The 17317-nt window shown below is 43.4% G+C and overlaps 1 protein-coding gene across 6 annotated transcripts in view; it reads left to right on the top strand.

The window, feature by feature from the left end:
• The first annotated feature begins 208 nt into the window (after nucleotides 1-208).
• Nucleotides 209-17317, top strand: part of OSBPL6 (oxysterol binding protein like 6) — a 141946-nt gene continuing 124837 nt past the window's right edge. For 2 of the 6 annotated variants that reach the window (XM_048485413.1, XM_048485409.1), the window contains exon 1: nucleotides 210-451. The gene's annotated coding sequence lies outside the window, so the exon portion shown is untranslated. Of the gene's footprint in view, nucleotides 452-4471; nucleotides 4565-17317 lie in introns of all 6 variants that reach the window. The other 4 variants (XM_048485414.1, XM_048485412.1, XM_048485410.1 and 1 more) reach the window with 3 other exon arrangements.

Genomic DNA, 17317 nt, shown 5'->3' with positions numbered 1-17317 from the left:
GCAGACGCAGCAGGGAGGCGGGTGCTGCTTTGGATCTTCCTCACTGGGACTGAGCGGGCCTGGAGCGCGGCGGCCTCTTCCTCCTCCTCTCTCCCCCATCCCCTGCTTCGGAGGGAGAATGACTTGGCACTGAGACTCCCACTCCTCCGGGCTTCCGGGTCTTGGCACAGCCCGGTCCGCCTCCTCGGTGCAGCGAGGGAGGAGCGCCTGGCAAGCCGTCGAGGCAAGGCGAGACTGACTGCAAGAGGAGGAGGAGGAGCTGGACCCTCTCAGCCCCTGCAGCCGCTCAGTCGTCTGCTCTTGGGCCCCCTCTGGCAGAGGACAGCCGCCGACGCCACAGTCTTCCCTTCCAAGGCAGGCAGGCAGGCAGGAGGAGGAGCTGGCGCCTTCCTGGCTCCCTCATCCCTCTCCGGTGCCCGCATCCCTCCTGCTGCAGCGCGCCCGGCGGGAGGTAGGTCCCCTTCCCTTCTCTCCCGGGCTCTGCGCGCGGGCTTTGGCACCGGGGCGCGCGGGCTTTGGCGTCGCCCTCTCCTTGCGTTGGAGGCGAGGGCAAGGGCAAGGGCCGGGGCGGTGGAGAAGGCGGGTGGGGGGGGGGGGGGGTGCTGCAGCAGCGGCCGGCTCTTGCTTCTTTCCCCTTCCAGTCTCTGTCAGAGCGCGCGCCGGTTGCAGCTGGCGTGGGAAGTACTGAGGCGTGTCACAGAAGCCACGCCACAGAGCCCCCCTGAAGTTGCCCGGTGTCGGCTTGGGGAAGGGAGGGTGGCGGGCTGCGATGGGCGCCTGCACGGGGCGCGAGCGACAAATGGCTGCGTGTCGCCCCGGCTGGGGCAAAATTGCACCCAGGCCAAAGAAATGCAGCTCTTCCCCGGCTCGGGAGACACGTCTTGCCAAGCGCGCGCAGGCTCTTGCCCGCGTCCCTAAGGCCAAAGATGCGTGCACAGGCTAGTGGAAGAGGCATGGGCGTGCTGGTGAGCGCATTCTGCTGAGTTGTGTGTGGGATGGCCCTCCTCGGCGGCCCTTGCGTGCATGTGTGTGGTGCGCGCTCCCAGACAGCGGTATGCCGCCAGTATTTCCCCTCTCAGGTTTGCACAATCATACATGTCAGTTGGGCATTCCCAAAGTAGTAGTGTGACAGAATCGCAGAGACGCTATGGAAAGGATCCTGTTTTACTCCGCTGTCTTATTTTAGACAGAGGCGTTTCCAGGCAGGCAGCACCCGGATTTCTTAACTTGCAATAAAATGAATAACGGTGCCCATGCAAAAGGGTTTGTTGTGTGTGCTTTGCAGTCAAGATGTGTTTCCTGCATAGCTGAGGCAGCCTCTTTCTGCATGAACTATGTCATCAGGAAAGTCTGGGCCTGCCAAGGAATACCTCTTTCCATATAATGATAAAAAGGAGCTGCGTGGGCATGCTTAAAAAGTTGTAATCTGATGCTGATACTGGGCTGTAATAAAACCTCCAGATGCAGCTTAAACACCAGAACTGGCATTAAGCATTCCGTTATATAACTTAACTTGGCAGAAATGCGAGGAAGATGGAGTGAAACCAATTTGAAAATGTTTCCTTTCTCAGTAAGAAAAATTGGGATGTTTCCCCCCAGTCTTATTCATTTAGGTTCATTCGAATGCATTTTGATGAGGGGGCCATGAACTATATCTTATAAGTTGGCAAGCTGATTACCATTAAAGTATCCCTTTCTAGTTTCTCCTCTAGATTTGGTGCTTATTTTTAATTTGCTGTCAGTGGTGTGAAACACTATTACTTTTTTAGATTGCTAAAAAGAAAGCTTTAAGAGCCTAATCCTTGCACAGCAGTGCGGGGAGGGGTAGTTGGGCTGTGACTGGGGATGGTGCAGCCACACTGCCTCCAAAGAGATGTGCTGTGCTGTGGACAGCAAGCCAAAAAGCAACACTGCCCCTTCCTCCATAAAATGGGCTGCACTAGTGATTTTGGCAGGGTAAGTCTGCATTGGCAAATGGGGGCATTCCTGGGCTGAAAGGGTTCAAGAAACTGACTAAAGCCACCCCCTCCCCTGGGAACGCCCCTTCGGTTGCCAGTGTGGACTCTTGGGCCGGGAAAGAGCTGGCACTGTGGTAGTGCTGGCACCTGGGTGTTGCATTGCTGCGTGGTTCCCCAACTACAACATAATTACCTCTGCTCCGGTGTAAATGCTGTCATAAGTGTCATTTACACTGGCTCCATGGTTATGCTGACTCCTGAGAGGTCCCCCCCTTTAATGTTTCACTATCTTACATTTTTCTTTTCCTTTTAATTAAATATTTGTTTTTCTTTTAATTCAATTCTGGAATCAAATTGTCATGATCCCACTTACTGTGGATGGTCTGCTAATTAATAATTATTCTGTGTGACTCTTAACAAATAGGAAAGAAAGAAAGACCTCTTTTGCACTTTGCATAGTGTAACATTTCCAAGGTCGAACAGCAAACTCCAGCATAACTCTTGTATATTTCACTATTGACAGCAAGGAATGTGACTAAGCCTCTCCAAAGGCAACATCCACGCAGTCCTCCTTCAGCGGACTCCAGAAATAATTAAATGGAGTTTATTTGCCACATAAGGTGCTGTCACTGTAAAAAAAGTGTAAGAAACTGGTAAATCTACCTACCGAGTATGGTCTGCAGTATGAGAAACCTGGTGACACTAACATTTCAGTGCATGATTAATAGACTTGTTTTTCTCTAACTAGCAGGATATTACTGGCTCAAAGATTAAGCCGTTTCTTCATAATATAGCCCTCTTTGGATTGGACCAAAATAGTTCTCTTATATAACAACTGTCCTTTGCTCAAAATATCCATACTTACCCTAATTTGACTGTAGTTTTGTATGAATAATATGACCTTGAATTTCAGAGGCTGCAGAAGAATTGGGAGGGAGTGGAATTTAACGAATTGATATTGCCTGACATAGTTTTTTTTTTCACTTCAGGGTACATTGATTCAGACTTTTATTGTCAGTTTGCATCAGAATCCTAAGCACATTTGTCTGGATGTGTATCACGTTTGTATCAGTGGAAGTTAAGAGTGCTCAAAAAAGTTCCTAAGTTACCAGAACATTCCTAAGCAGAGTTATACCTTCATTAGAAAAGTGTAACTCTAGTTATGATTTGTCTGTACATTTGCTAAGGGGGATATGACTGAAAAAATGTAACTATTGGAAAAAGATCTTTCCCATCCCCGTGTAAAATTAACAAACTCTCATTGTTCATTGGATGATTTAGTGATGGCCAGTCTGTTGTAGTGATCAGAGTGTCAAGTCAGAATCTGGGAGACCTTGATTCAAATCACTGCTCAACCATGGAAGTTTGCTGGGTGACCTTGGGAAGGTATTACGGTGAACCCGCGGGAAAAGTGGTATATTCATATCTAAATAAATGCAGTGATGTGGTGAATATCCCTGCCTTTTCTCTGTAGCAGTAGGTATTATTGGCTAGGCAGTGATGTTCACTATGGGATGGAGTCATGTCATATAGCAAGGGTCTGTAGATTTTGCTATGGAAAGGCGGGAACTTGTTTTGCAGAGGTGGTTTAAGTACTATTTCCGGAATGACTCTAATTTGTAACTTTTCCTAAGATAAGAAAATGTGCATTGTGTCATGGACTAAAATACTAAATTGAATACCAGCTGTGACATATAGACTGCAATCCTGTCATTCTGTACTTTTGATATAATTGGAAATACCTGTGTGTGTGTTAAAATTACAACTGTATACTCCAAAAACACCACATTTGAAGGATGCTGTGAGTTTTCTGTATGGCCGTGTTCCAGTAGTATTTTCTCCTGACATTTTGCCTGCATCTGTGGCTGGCATCTTCAGAGGATCATTTGAACTTTTTCGATATGCATACATAGAATAAGATTTCCAGAGATGCGTGGATTCCTGTTTCTATGTTACAAAGCACAGTTATTATTGAAGTTGTCTGAAACCTGAAGTTGATTATGTTCTTTGCTCAATTACATATTCTTTCTTTTTCTGGGTCTGAATATATTTTCATTTTTTATCATATGTACTTGTTACCTCTGCTTTTCCCTTCTTCCATTTCCTGTCATATCTTACATATTTACAGGTGTGCTGTTTAGGATAGTCAATAGTATGTCTGTAAATGCTTAAGATGTGATAGGAAATGTCGCAAAATGGATGACATCTTTAGTTGTCGCTTCAGACTCTTGGTTACTTTCTCAGCCGTTAGAGTTTGTCTTCTTTACATTTGAAGGATCTTCAGCATATCTACGCAGTTTGCTTCAGTTTTGAAAGGTGCAAAATTTAATAATTGGTTCTCCAAATTTAATTTATACTTCCTTTCACAGGAACCTGTGCTGATTTATCCAGTTAACTACTTTTTCAGAAGTGTTCTTGGTTATGTTATTGAAAGAGGGTTTGAATGTTACTTTGGTTACAGAATGGAAGGCATCTTAAAACGTAAATGCATATATTGATCTGTTTATTTGCAGTGGCCAAGGATCAGGCACACTCTTCCCCATGTTAAATGTTTTGAAAATTGTGGGCCACCGAAACTGATGTAAGTGAGTTGTGGCTGCTACAAGGTGGGCGTATTCTTAAATTTGTCTTGTGAGTCTTTCACAACAATACAGTGACTATGCTTATTCTGTTTCTTGAACAGTGGGAGGTTTTGTTCTTAACAAATGCTATCCTGTAAGTGAGTAGCAAATTGGCTAATTGTGCAAAGGTGTATTGAATTATTGACAGCATGTATTGAATGACAAATTAAAGCTAGAATACAGTTAGAAAATGTAATGAGCATGAGAGTGTATATTATGCAAAACAAGCAGATATTGAGGTTGATACCAACTACAGGACTAGTTGAAGGTTTTGGGTAGTCTTTGTAGGAGCAGAATGCAGCTTGACAATAAGAACAGGACAGACGTTGGGTATTTTAGAGCAGCAGTAGGTAGCAAGGATCCTGGAAGGGAAACAAGGTACAGGTGCCTGCATGTCCGTGTTAGAAGACTTCAAGCTAAGGTGGAGAATCTTGAGTGCTTGGAGTTAAAGAACATAGAAACGACAGACATTTCAGAAACTTGGCGGAATGGAGAAGATAAATGGGCTATAGCTATCCCTGGATATAAATGCTACCGGTATGCGCAGGTCAAGGAAAGACATGATCTCAGGTTAGTGAAAGAAATAAGGAAAGCAAGAAAAGTAGAAAATACTTTAATTGTGGGATGACTTGCGTATCTTCAACTGTTTTCACAATAACTGGGTAAATATGGTCACATCATGCCATAGAGATATCAGAGAGGACTGTGCATTGAAACTGTTGGCCATGGAATCACCTAGGAGGAGGGGACATTGGACTTGGTTGGGAGCAGAACTTTGAACAGGTGCGATATGCTGATGTTGTTGCACCAACTGACAAAAGTGACCATGAGCATATTTATGTCATTTTAAAATATTTCCCTGAATACAAAACTATCACATTCGTTTTCAAACAAAGGAACTTTACAAAAATTAGAGGCCTTGTCAGAAGGAAGCTGGAAGAGAGAATCAAGAAATTCAGATTCTTGCCGTATAAGGTGAGAAGGCTTCCTTTAAAAAGTGAAAGACTTGCCTTGGGAAGGAGCCATGCCCAATAGAGCATCACCTTGGCATGAAGAAGGTCATAGGTCCAATCTCTGACACCTCCAGTTAAAGGAGCTGGCAGTGGGTGGTGTGAAAGACCTCTGTTTGCTCCCCTGGAGAGCCACTGCCAGTCTGAATAGACAATACTGACCTTGACGACAGATGATGTGTTTCAGTGTAAGGCAACTTACACTGGTAGCGTTCAGGTGCCTACACAAGGTGATTGTGAAGGAGCACAGGGCACCAACACAGAGTCTGCAAGTTGATGATAAGACACACACCAAAAATATTTATTTATTTATTTATTATATTTATATCCTGCCTTATCTCTAGTGACTCAAGGCGGCTTACAGTTTGAGGAGCAAGTTGCTTAGATAGACAATAAAAATGTGTTCTGATTTATCAGAAGCAGTAAACCGGCTGTTGGGTCAGTGCAGAGCAAAGGAATTAAAGGACTGCTTAAGGAAGGTATAGAAACAACAGAGCAAGGTAAAGCATGATTTGCCTCTGTTTTCAGTGTGAAAAAATGGGAGGAGGGGACCCACATCAGAGTTATTTTTCAGAAAAGGTATGTGAAGAATTTAGCTGAAGTGAGGTGACAAGAGATGACATTCTAGGACTAGTTGACAACAAAACCAGTCTCTGGATCCAGATGGCACAACACTAGGGTCCTTAAAGATGTGAAGTTTATTCATTTTCGTTATTTATAGTCTGCCTTTGTCACTGGAATCAAGGCAGCTTACACAGAACGAGTCAATAAAATCAATCGGATGGGACATTCCATAAACAATGAAGTAGGATTTGGGTTGCGATATAAAAGCAGAGTTGAAGCAAAGGAGTTTGTTAGTGTGACACATTAAATGAAGCAAAATTGCACAGTAGGACCCAAACTTGCAGCAAACTATACACAGCAGTATAACAGAGGTGGGATCCAACCAGTTCTCACCACTTCTCTAGAAGTGGTTACTAATTTTTTCTGAGTGCCTAGAAGGGGTAACTAAAGCAGCCTCCCTGCCCAATAGGGACTGGAGGTGCATGTGTGCGGCGGCGCCACTGTTTGAATCCCACCACCATTGGAACCTGTTATTAAAATTTTTGGATCCCACCACTGAGTATAGACCCCAGTTCTTAATAATGTATTCAAGTAACTTCATGAATAATTTTGAATAGTGGTACCCTATTATCTGTTTTACATAATTTGCAGAAAGCCAGGATAATGGGAACCTTCCTGATCTCATCCAGACCATTCCACAAGGTACTCTGTTTCTCCGAAAATAAGACATCCCCTGAAAATAAAACATACCAGAGGTTTTGCTGAAGTGCTAAATAAAAGGCATCCCCCGAAAGTAAGACGCACCAGTAGCAAAGTTTTTGTTTGGAAGCATGTGCGCCCCCAAACCCCTCCCCCTTCCTGCCTCTCCTGGCCCCACCCCAACAGACTGGTTTGTGATGACAACTACTGTACAGTATATAATAAATGTTCAATTTTTTTGTTCAACAATAAATGTGAATTCTTCTTCATGGAAAAATAAGACATCCCCTGAAAATAAGACGTAGCGCATCTTTGGGAGCAAAAATTAATATAAGACATTGTCTTATTTTTGGAGAAACAGGGTAGGGGCCACAATTGTTGGTCTTCTAACCATTGGCTTGGATCCATTGGGGTGTTTCCACAGGCAGAAAGATTTTCACCTGTGGAATATGACTTTCTCATTGCTAGGAGGCAGCATCTGAAGGGGGCTCACCCCTCTATGCCTTGTTTGCTGATGATCCCTGGAAATTAATTTTTCACCAGCAAAATGGGATGGAAATTAATTTTTAGTAGCAAAATGGGATGGTGGACTTGAATGACCGGTTTGATTCAGCGGTTCACCTCCAGGGTTCACAGGATAATTTTTGGTAATATTTTATCACAGTTTGCTGGTGGGATCCAGAACTAAAAGCAACCTAAGTCATGCCTTCATGCCTCTCAGTAAAATATTTTTTAAAAGTCACCTCCAGACTAGGCTACTGTAATTTGCTCTTTGCAAGGATATTCTTGAGATTTCTCAAGAAAAAACAGAATTGGTAGCGACATTTTTAGTAGAAGCAATGATTCAATTAAATTTCAAATATGAAGAACTAACTCAGTCTTCAGGAAACTTAACTTGTTAAAATGATGATCTATATTTTAGTTTGCTGACAAAAGGAACCACAGCCAACCTTTTATGTATTCTTTTTGTCTTACAATGCCAATAAAGGTAAGTTGTAGTTGTACTTGTCTTCTCCAGAAGCTCCAGCAGGTTCACAAGGTAGCTGCATAGGTTCTTACCTAAGGATTGTCATGCCCTTATATAAAGCTGTGGTGGAGTACTGTGTTCAGTTCTGGTCGCCACATCTCAAAAAGGATATTGAAGAAATAGAAAAAGTGCAGAGAAGGGCAACGAGGATGATTGAAGGATTAGAGCACCTTCCTTATGAGGAGAGGCTGCAGCGTTTGGGACTCTTTAGTTTGGAGAGGAGATGTCTGAGGGGGGATATGATTGAAGTCTATAAAATTATGCATGGGGTAGAAAATGTTGACAGAGAGACATTTTTCTCTCTTTCTCACAATACTAGAACCAGGGGGCATTCATTGAAAATGCTGGGGGGAAGAATTAGGACTAATAAAAGGAAACACTTCTTCACGCAATGTGTGATTGGTGTTTGGAATATGCTGCCACAGGAAGTGGTGATGGCCACTAACCTGGATAGCTTTAAAAAGGGCTTGGACAGATTTATGGAGGAGAAGTCGATCTATGGCTACCAATCTTGATCCTCCTTGATCTCAGATTGCAAATGCCTTAGCAGACCAGGTGCTCAGGAGCAGCAGCAGCAGCAGAAGGCCATCGCTTTCACCTCCTGCATGTGAGCTCCCAAAGGCACCTGGTGGGCCACTGCGAGTAGCAGAGTGCTGGACTAGATGGACTCTGGTCTGATCCAGCAGGCTAGTTCTTATGTTCTTACAGGTACACTGTGGAGGGCACATATCCAACTGGTGCTCTGTCAGCTGCATGGAATACCACATCCAGGTTCAGGCTTCTGGTATTAACCTTCAGAACCCTAAATGGTCTGGGACTTTTGCATCTGTGAACTCCCCCTCCCAGTACCCCCTCAAAGAGCATTACATTCAGCAAATCACAACTTACTGGTGGTCCCTGGCTTGAAAAATGTCTGGCTTTCCTCAACCAGAGCCAGAACCTTTTCAGCTCTGACCCTGGCTTGTTGGAACACTCTTTTAAGTGAGATTCCGGGCCCTGTGATGCTTCAGTTTCACAAGGTCTATAGATGGCAGTGTTCTGCCAGGCCTATAGTTGAAGATAGTCATGGTGTCCATTTTTCTTTAACATTTCTTTGTGACCCTTTTCTTGGTTTGCTCCCTTTCTCTGAGAGGGTTTCCATTACGTTGGAGTCTTAAGGTGCCGAAATAATCAGAATTTTATTTTAAAAATATCATTTTTATTATTGAAAATAAAATTGTTGTGAGTTCCCTGGAGCCTGTCCCGATGGGAAAGAGTGGGTTAGAAATCTAATACAAACAAATTACTGTCATCTTTTGGTGATTGAGACTGTGACTGCTGTGCCAAGCATATCTGTTTTAAAATACACCCTTTTGTGTATTTTTAACCATAATTTAGAAATGCATTTGGGTGTGAATATAGTTTTCTAACAACAACCATAATTAACACAGTCACAGGTTAACTTTCATCTAAACTAGTATATTCAACGTTTGATTTTTATCAGAATCTTAGACTTGAACTATACTAAACATAGCCATATAATACATTCAAGCTTTTAATTTTTTTTATTTCTGTAAAGACAAATCTTCATCCTGCAGAGAAATCAATGTAATTGATTATTAATTGAAATGTAGTGAAATAATAGCTCTTCAACAAGAGCAGAAATTTATTGCAAGTCTTTTGTGGCCTTCAATATTTTATCAGTACGAGATAAATTTTATTTCAGGCCTTTAAAGTTAAGTTTCATCTGGTTCACCAGATGTAGGACCTTTTTGTTAGAGTGCTTCTATCTGCTCAGTACGCGATTTGTGAAAATAATTGAATTCTGAAAGTAGAGGTTCCTTGAATTTTAACTACCAATGGATGTCACCCTGGCTAACATTATGTCTGTTCTTTGGGCACTTTTGCACATGCAGAGTAAGGTACTTTCAATCCACTTTCAGTGTACTTTGCATCCGGATTTTACTGTGTGAAATAGCATTTTCCTGCATGTGCAAAAGTGCCATTTGTGCTTTGGAAATATAGATAACCTGTGTTGCATTAACAGTGACAGGCATTCACAAAATATTAATGTATTTGCAACCTATACTTGTGCTTTTGTTCTCCTGTCATGCTATAATTCACTTTAATTATTATTTCCTTTGTATCACAGCTTTTAAAAATTCACAAAAGTGTTTATCCGTACAGTATTTACATTGCAATCTGCTTAGGATTTTACTGCCAGAAACCTATTACGATTGAGCTAATGCTAGTGATGTATCCTATAATTATTATTTCATTTTGTATCCTAGATAATTAAGAATGACAGAGAGCCATTTTTTAGGGGTGTCTATAATGGCTTGGATTCTAGCTAGTGGTACTTGCCCCAAGCAGACCTGTGAGAGAGTTTGCTTTACTATTGAATTTTTAAAAGCTAGCAAAAACATCCATTTTGCCAGATGTTTAGCGTTTGCCACAGTTCTGCTTTTTGTCCAATTGGATTCTTTTAACTTGGTTTCCATGTTTTATTTGTTCAAAATTTGTACTGAGCTCAGTTAATAAATGTTGTACATCCCCCCAAGTACCTTTTATGCAGAACATTTTATAAATAGTAATGATAAATACTGCTTCAGACAGTCCACGTCTTTTGACTCTTCACTCAATAAATTTAGTTTTGTGTACACATAAGTAACAAGGGCTGGTTCCAAGCATTTCGTCACCCCAAGCAAGATACAGCTTCATTCCTCTGCAAGCACCACTCCTGGTCTGGACACAGCCAGTGGAAGACAGATCCTAGAGGGGATGCCATTTGACACTCATGCCACTGATGGCTGGGAACAAGTGGAACCCCCGTAGTACATTGGTGGTTTCGTCCTTATGCAACCTCTAAGCACTTGACTTGGAGGCAAACGGTCGAGGAGTCTGTATATGTTGGTTTTTGAAACTGGCATGCAAATACTTATTATATTATAGTTGCCAGTGGTTCTATTTCAATATCTTTGGTTTTACATCTACCATTGAGAGCCAGCATGGCGTAGTGGTTTAGAGTAGGTGGACTCTAATATGGAGAAACAAGTTTAATTCTCCACTCCTCATGGGCAGTGGACTCTAATCTGGTTTGTTTCTCTATTCCTCCACTGCTGGGTGACCTTGAGCTAGTCACAGTTCTCTCAGAACTCACTCAGCCCCACCTACCTCGCAAGGCGTTTGTTGTGGGGAGAAGAAGGGAAGGAATGTGTAAATGGCTTTGAGACTCCTTCTGGTTGAGAAAAGTGGGGTATAAATCCAAACTCTTCTTCTTCTGACTTTTTTCCCTGTCTAAAAGTAGGTTCAGGAGAATTAGAAGGAAGACAGCTTCTCATACTGTGCTGATTTAAATCACAAGAATGTAAACAAAGTAGGAAATTATTTGTAGGTGGATTGTAAACCAGATTTGATATTATCCAGGCAGATGCTTTAATGAAGTCTTAAGGGAGAAGGTTGAGCTTTGCACATCTGAAATGCAAGCAGTATATCCTTCCCACTCTTGCTGTGCAGATGGAACCTTTGCAAGGTGTGGGACAGAATATGCCGTTGTTTCTAGATGTTTCTAGATGTGTTTCTCCTTGTGTGTCCAAAGCTATATATAGCCCCATTTCTCCTAATACAGTATGTTCATCAGACCCCTAGTGACATTATCAATAATACTACTGCTGATCATTTAGGTGGGAATTTATATTTGCAAGACTTCTTCAGCTGTTATTGTGCTACTCACAACATACTTGTGAGACAGGTATATCTGTTTTACAAATGGAGCATTGGAAACAAAGTGATTTGTCTCAAGCTGCATGTATGGGAATATTTGCATGTCCAGATATTCCATAAGATTTTTGTTAATGTGGGACAGTGGGATTACCTAAACCTTTGATAATGGGTTGGGTCCAAACCTACCTTGCATAAATGGAAGGGAACTTCTTTTCCTGCCTCAGACAGGAGAGCAGCATTAGACATCCCATCAAATTGGAGTTTTCCTCTGTTTTCTCTAAAATTGTAGTCCTCGCTCTTTACTGTTTTTCTCTCCCTCACCTCTTTTTCCTTCTCCTTCGATTTCTAGTACTCAGAAACAGGGAGTTTAGGAGAGATAGGAGGGAGAAACATTGGCTGATGAAGAGTGGCTACAGTGGACCTTCAGTTGGCCTTGCTGCCCCTGGGTTTCTGTTCTCAAGGATCTAGCAGTGCTTCCTCCTCTAATACTACCAATAAAACCGGACATGTTGAGCCAGGGTCCAGGTGTCATCCATGACCTCAGTGGCTCAGACTGCCTGCCTGAAAGTTGAACAGCAAAGTTTTTCAGTCTCAACTATTCTTCCAAAGTAACAAATATGATCTTGAAATCACATTGTCCACCAATTGCATTACATCTCCACCTGAAGGCCTTCCTCAGGGTGGAGATGTAAAAGAACGAAGATTGACTTTCTGAGACACAAGCTTTCATCATCCTGGAGTTCTTACAAGAAAGTCATACTTGGGCATCATGGTATCAGTATTAAGAAGGCAGGTGGCGTCTTTCACAGATTTGTCACATTACCAGAGATTATCATAGTACCTCAACATTCAAAGGTTTCTGAGAGAGTTTTCCCAGCCAGATCCTCCTCAAGTTCACTGCTCTGTAATCTTGGAATTTACATACTGTCTTATCTGCTCTTACAAACCTGCATTCGACACCATTTCAGATGTTCCTTTGAAATGGCTTTGGATGAAGACATTATTCCCAGTCATAATTCTTTGGCCAGAGGGATGTTGGAACCAGGAACTCTTCCAATCACATCAGAGTTATGTGCTTTTCACAAGGACAAGTTGGTCATAGGACCACATCCCACCTTAAACCCAAGATGTCATCCAGATTTCTCATCAGCTAGGAAATTTGTTTAACTTCAATTTGCCCCAATCCAACACCTCCTATGGAGAGACTACAATACAGCCTTGATGTTCAGAGGATGGTTAAGACTTTCCCGAACAGAACCAGTCACTTTAGGAATTTGGACTTCCTTTTTGTCCAATAGACCACAGAATGAGGGGAAACAAATGACCCTGGACCATCATATAGTTTCAATCTGAGGGCAAGTATAGTTGAAGTTTACAAGCCCACATATCGGTCACACCAGAGAGCATCACTTCCCATTCCATCAGATCTTCAATTGTTAATGCAGCTTTGGCTAAACACGCTTACATGGAAGAAATATGCAAGCTGTGACTTGGTCAACAGTCTCTACATTTTGTCACAGTTTACAAAATACACACATATAATTCAGCTGATGTAGTCTTGAGACAGTAGTAAACAATATATGATGACCCACCTGTAGATTGGGGCACAGCTGTGAGAGGTCCTAAGCAAGATGTCCTTCTGCCTCAAAGAAAGAACAGGCTGTTAGATACTTACTGTGGATGGTCCTTCAAATCTGAGGACAGGAAACATCTTGGGAGAGGGAGGGGAAGAGAATATTTGCAGGGTCTGTGCCTTTAAGGCTGTTGACAGACGGAGTTACGAGAAGCAGCAAAAGGAGAGGCTAGTTGAGACTTCAGCAAGCAGCTGTGGTTTCAGGCATTGGGATGTCTCCTTGCGTGTAAACAGAGAAATATGAGGAGAGCCCTCTGCAAGCCCGTTGAGCAGAAAAATGTCCCGAGATAAGCATTCAGTGTGTAATCAGCCACAGTGTTTTCTGACTGTTTTGATAAGAGCAGTGAAACAGACTCCAGTGAACCTACTCCAAACGATATTGTCAGAATCACTTTTCTTCTTGTATGTATGCTGACAGTGAAATGTATTTAGAAGGCTTTTATGATTTCCAGGATTTAAAACATTTTTTAAAAATACTTTCAAGTGTCAGAGCTGCCATATCGTGTTGTTCCGAAAGTCTCTAGTTTTTAAAGAAACATGGGCCTGTGTATGTCAAACAAGCAAAACAGGGTTATGTCTGGTATTTAAGTCATTTTGTTTTCATTACTTGGAAAATTGCAGGATGTAATACAAAATGGTGGCTGTGTAAGATCCTGTACACAATTCAATGGATCTAAGGCCGTTTCCGCACAGCCACGCTCGGGGGGTGCGTCGGCGTATATGACGCCGATGCACACCCACGGGACCATTCGCATGAATGGTCCCGGTAGGGGCGGGGAAGACGGCACAGCCTGCATAGAGGCTGCGCCATCGCCCGGATGCCTTACTGTCCCTCCGACCTTCGGCCACGTCAGCAGGCCAGGGACCGCCCTGCCCTCTTAGCGACAGCTCTGGAAGTTGCAGAGTGACGTCATCCTGGCCTGGGCGACGCGCCGGAAGGTCGGAGGGACGGTAAGGTGTTCAGGAAAGGGGGGGAAATGGCACCTTCCAGCTGCTGCCGTTTGCATGGCAGCGGTTGGAAGCCGCTGTTTCTGAAAAACCTCGCTCAGGGAGCGAGGTTCAGAAACAGTGACTTCACGCCGCTCGAGGGTTGTGAGGCCGTGCGAACCCCTCCCCAGGGACGCTGTTTTTAGCATCCCTAGGACGCTGTATTCCGCCCGTGCGGAAACAGCCTAAGAGAGATTTAGTAGCTTGACTGTGTGGGATTGTAGCTTTTAACACAAAGATTAAGAATGAAGAAGTCTTTGGGTTGCAGAAGTCACTGAATTTAGAATGTGGCAACTCTGCTTAGGATTGCATTATTTGTCTACATATACCTTGGAACTGTCAGTTCTTTATATCTACATGTATATGATCTGAATGCTGGCCTTTACTGTGTGGCATTCAAAGCATCACTCATAGGGTTGTGCTATTTTAACAATTGTAACATTACCACAACCTTGAAAAATGGGTTAGCTTGAGAGGTAGTGGCTTGGATCCAGACTTTACCTAGTGCTGTTTTTGAGCTCTCTCAAACCCTGTGAGCAGTAAGGGGTTTAGTGGGCTGCTGCAGGAGAGGGAAATGAATAACTTCCATTCTTTTGGTTGTGGTGGGTTTTCTGGGCTGTGTGGCCGTGGTCTGGTAGATCTGGTTTCTAACTTTTTGCCTGCATCTGTGGCTGGCATCTTCAGAGGTGAAAGCCTTTGACAATTCCATTCTTTTGATTTCCTCACATATTTCTTACTGATTTCCTCATGTATTTCTTTGGATTGAAGGAAGAGAGGACCTCAAGCTTTCTGTGACCTTTATTGTTGAGTTTGAATACTGTTTTCTAGAGGAGGCTGTTTCCGCACAGGCGGAATACAGCATCCCAGGGGCTCTAAAAACAGCATCCCTGGGGAGGGGTTCGCATGACTGCCGCCGCTACATCGCAGCAGCAGAGGCCTCGCAACCCCTGGTAGGTCGCGGCTGCTGTTTCAGGAACCTGCGGCTCCACTGGTGAAGGTGTTTTCAAAACTCAGCAGGAAACTTTCCAGCAGCTGCTGTGTGAAACCGACAGCGAAGCTGGAGAGCCGCTAAAATTCCCCCCCTCAGCTTTCCCAGACAATGCTTCCGCGCTTGTCCTCCTGGCTTTTCCGGCTTTGTTTGTGCCGAGGCGTGGGGGACACACTACCTGGCCTCGCGGCGCTTCCCAGGAGCCGTCGGCTCCACCCTCGGGGCGTGTAATCCCCCTGGCTTCACAGCGAGGCTGGAAGCCAGAACCGAATATAGGCATGTTCAGTGACGGCGCAGCCTGTCACGAGAAGAGCTTCACTGCAGCCTGCTGCACCTCCAGGGACTGTCCCATGCCCGAACCAGTCCGGAAGGGGATAGTAATAGCGTCGGCATTGTTTATGCAGACGCACCACCTTACAGTTCTGCCCGATGTGCATAAAAGAAGGAGCCCGAGAGAGAGGTTTTTAAATGTTGTTGGTACTTTCAAAAGGTAGATGCATGTCCTTATGACTTTTTTTTAAACTTTACATGAATAAACTTAGGATGTTAAATGTAAGCTGCTTCTGATTGGAAGTGCCAGTCTATAACTTACTGTTTTACTTGTGACCTATATCTGTTGTGGTCTTCTTTGCTGGTCAGATTCGCTGTCTCTGCCTTGTGGGTATCGGTGCTGAAGTTGTGGATGACATTCTAAGAAGGCGAAATTCACACACCTACAGACAAAATTCACAAGCAGCAGCAATTGTTTTTTGGGCTGTTGGAAGCCACAGAGACTGAAGGAACAATTAGATTATTATAGTACACATATGCTTAAATTTTTTTCACCTTCTTAATTGCCTGTAATAATCAGCTTATAGCAAAGCAGGAACATCTGCTTGTTTGGATGGCAAAATGCAAAAGGTTCAGATGAGTGTAATGTGCATGTCCTTGCTTTGTTCACCAGAGGTAACAGAATAAGAAGAGTTTGGATTTGTACCCCACCTTTCTCTCCTGTAAGGAGACTCAAGGTTGTTTACAAACTCTTTTCCCTTCCTCTCCCCACAACAGACCCCTTGTGAGGAAGGTGAGGGTGAGAGTTCTGTGACTAGCCCAAGGTCAGCCAGCAGGCTTCATGTGTAGGAGTGGGGAAACAAATCCAACTCACCAGATAAGAGTTTGCCACTCATGTGGAGGTGCGGGGAATCAAATCCAGATCTCCAGATTAGAGTCCACTGCTCTTAACCACTACACCACTAGGCATCCATACCAGAACCAGTTTGGTATAGTGGTTCAGAGTTCTGGACTAAGACCTGCAATATTTGGGTTCAAATCACCATTTTGCTATGCAGCTCATTGGGTGACGGACCTATCATTTTCTGTTGGTCTGACTCACTTCACAGGGTTGTTATGAGGACAGAAATGTAGAAAGGGAGAGACATTACTGTTATCTCCTTGGAGAAAGAATGGGATAAAAATGTACTAAATAAATAAACCATTTAATTAATTGAAATCCCCCCAAGAAATCCTCAGCCATGTTGAATATGTGGGCACATTTAGAATCTTGAGAATAACTATTATGATTATCAAGAACAACGCACAAATACATCATCGAATTAAAACCGGTGCTTTAAATAAGCACGAAAGATAAATGCAGTGGTTAAAACATGGAGGTTGAAGGAAGGGATCACTGAGGAAATGCCAGAAGAAAAAAGTGTTTGCCTTCTGGTGGAAGATGGCAACAGAAGGAGACAGGCAAAGCATTCTGAGGAGACAGTTCTAGAGTGTTGGTTCCACCACTGAGGAGGCCCTCTCCTGGGATGCCATCTGCCTAATCTCAGAAGGCAGTGGCACTTGAAGCATGTTCTCTTAAGAGGACCCTAGTAGTTGGGTAGGTTCATAAGGAGTTGACAGTCTGCAAGGTAGGTTGGTCCCAAATCATGCAAGGCTTAAAATTTCACCAACAGAACCATGAATTGTGCCCAGAAACAAATTAGAAGGCAGTACAGATGGAATTATAATGTCCTTACAAACAACCCCACTTCACATCCTGGCTGCAGCACTCTGCACCAATTGAAATTTCTGAACACTTTTAAGTGGCGGCACAATGTAGAGCATATTGCAGTAATCTTATCTAGATGTAACCAGGGCA

This window comes from Sphaerodactylus townsendi, linkage group LG02 (genome assembly GCF_021028975.2).
Source record: "Sphaerodactylus townsendi isolate TG3544 linkage group LG02, MPM_Stown_v2.3, whole genome shotgun sequence".
Lineage (NCBI taxonomy): Eukaryota > Metazoa > Chordata > Lepidosauria > Squamata > Sphaerodactylidae > Sphaerodactylus > Sphaerodactylus townsendi.
This window is presented reverse-complemented; position numbering and strand designations above follow the sequence as displayed.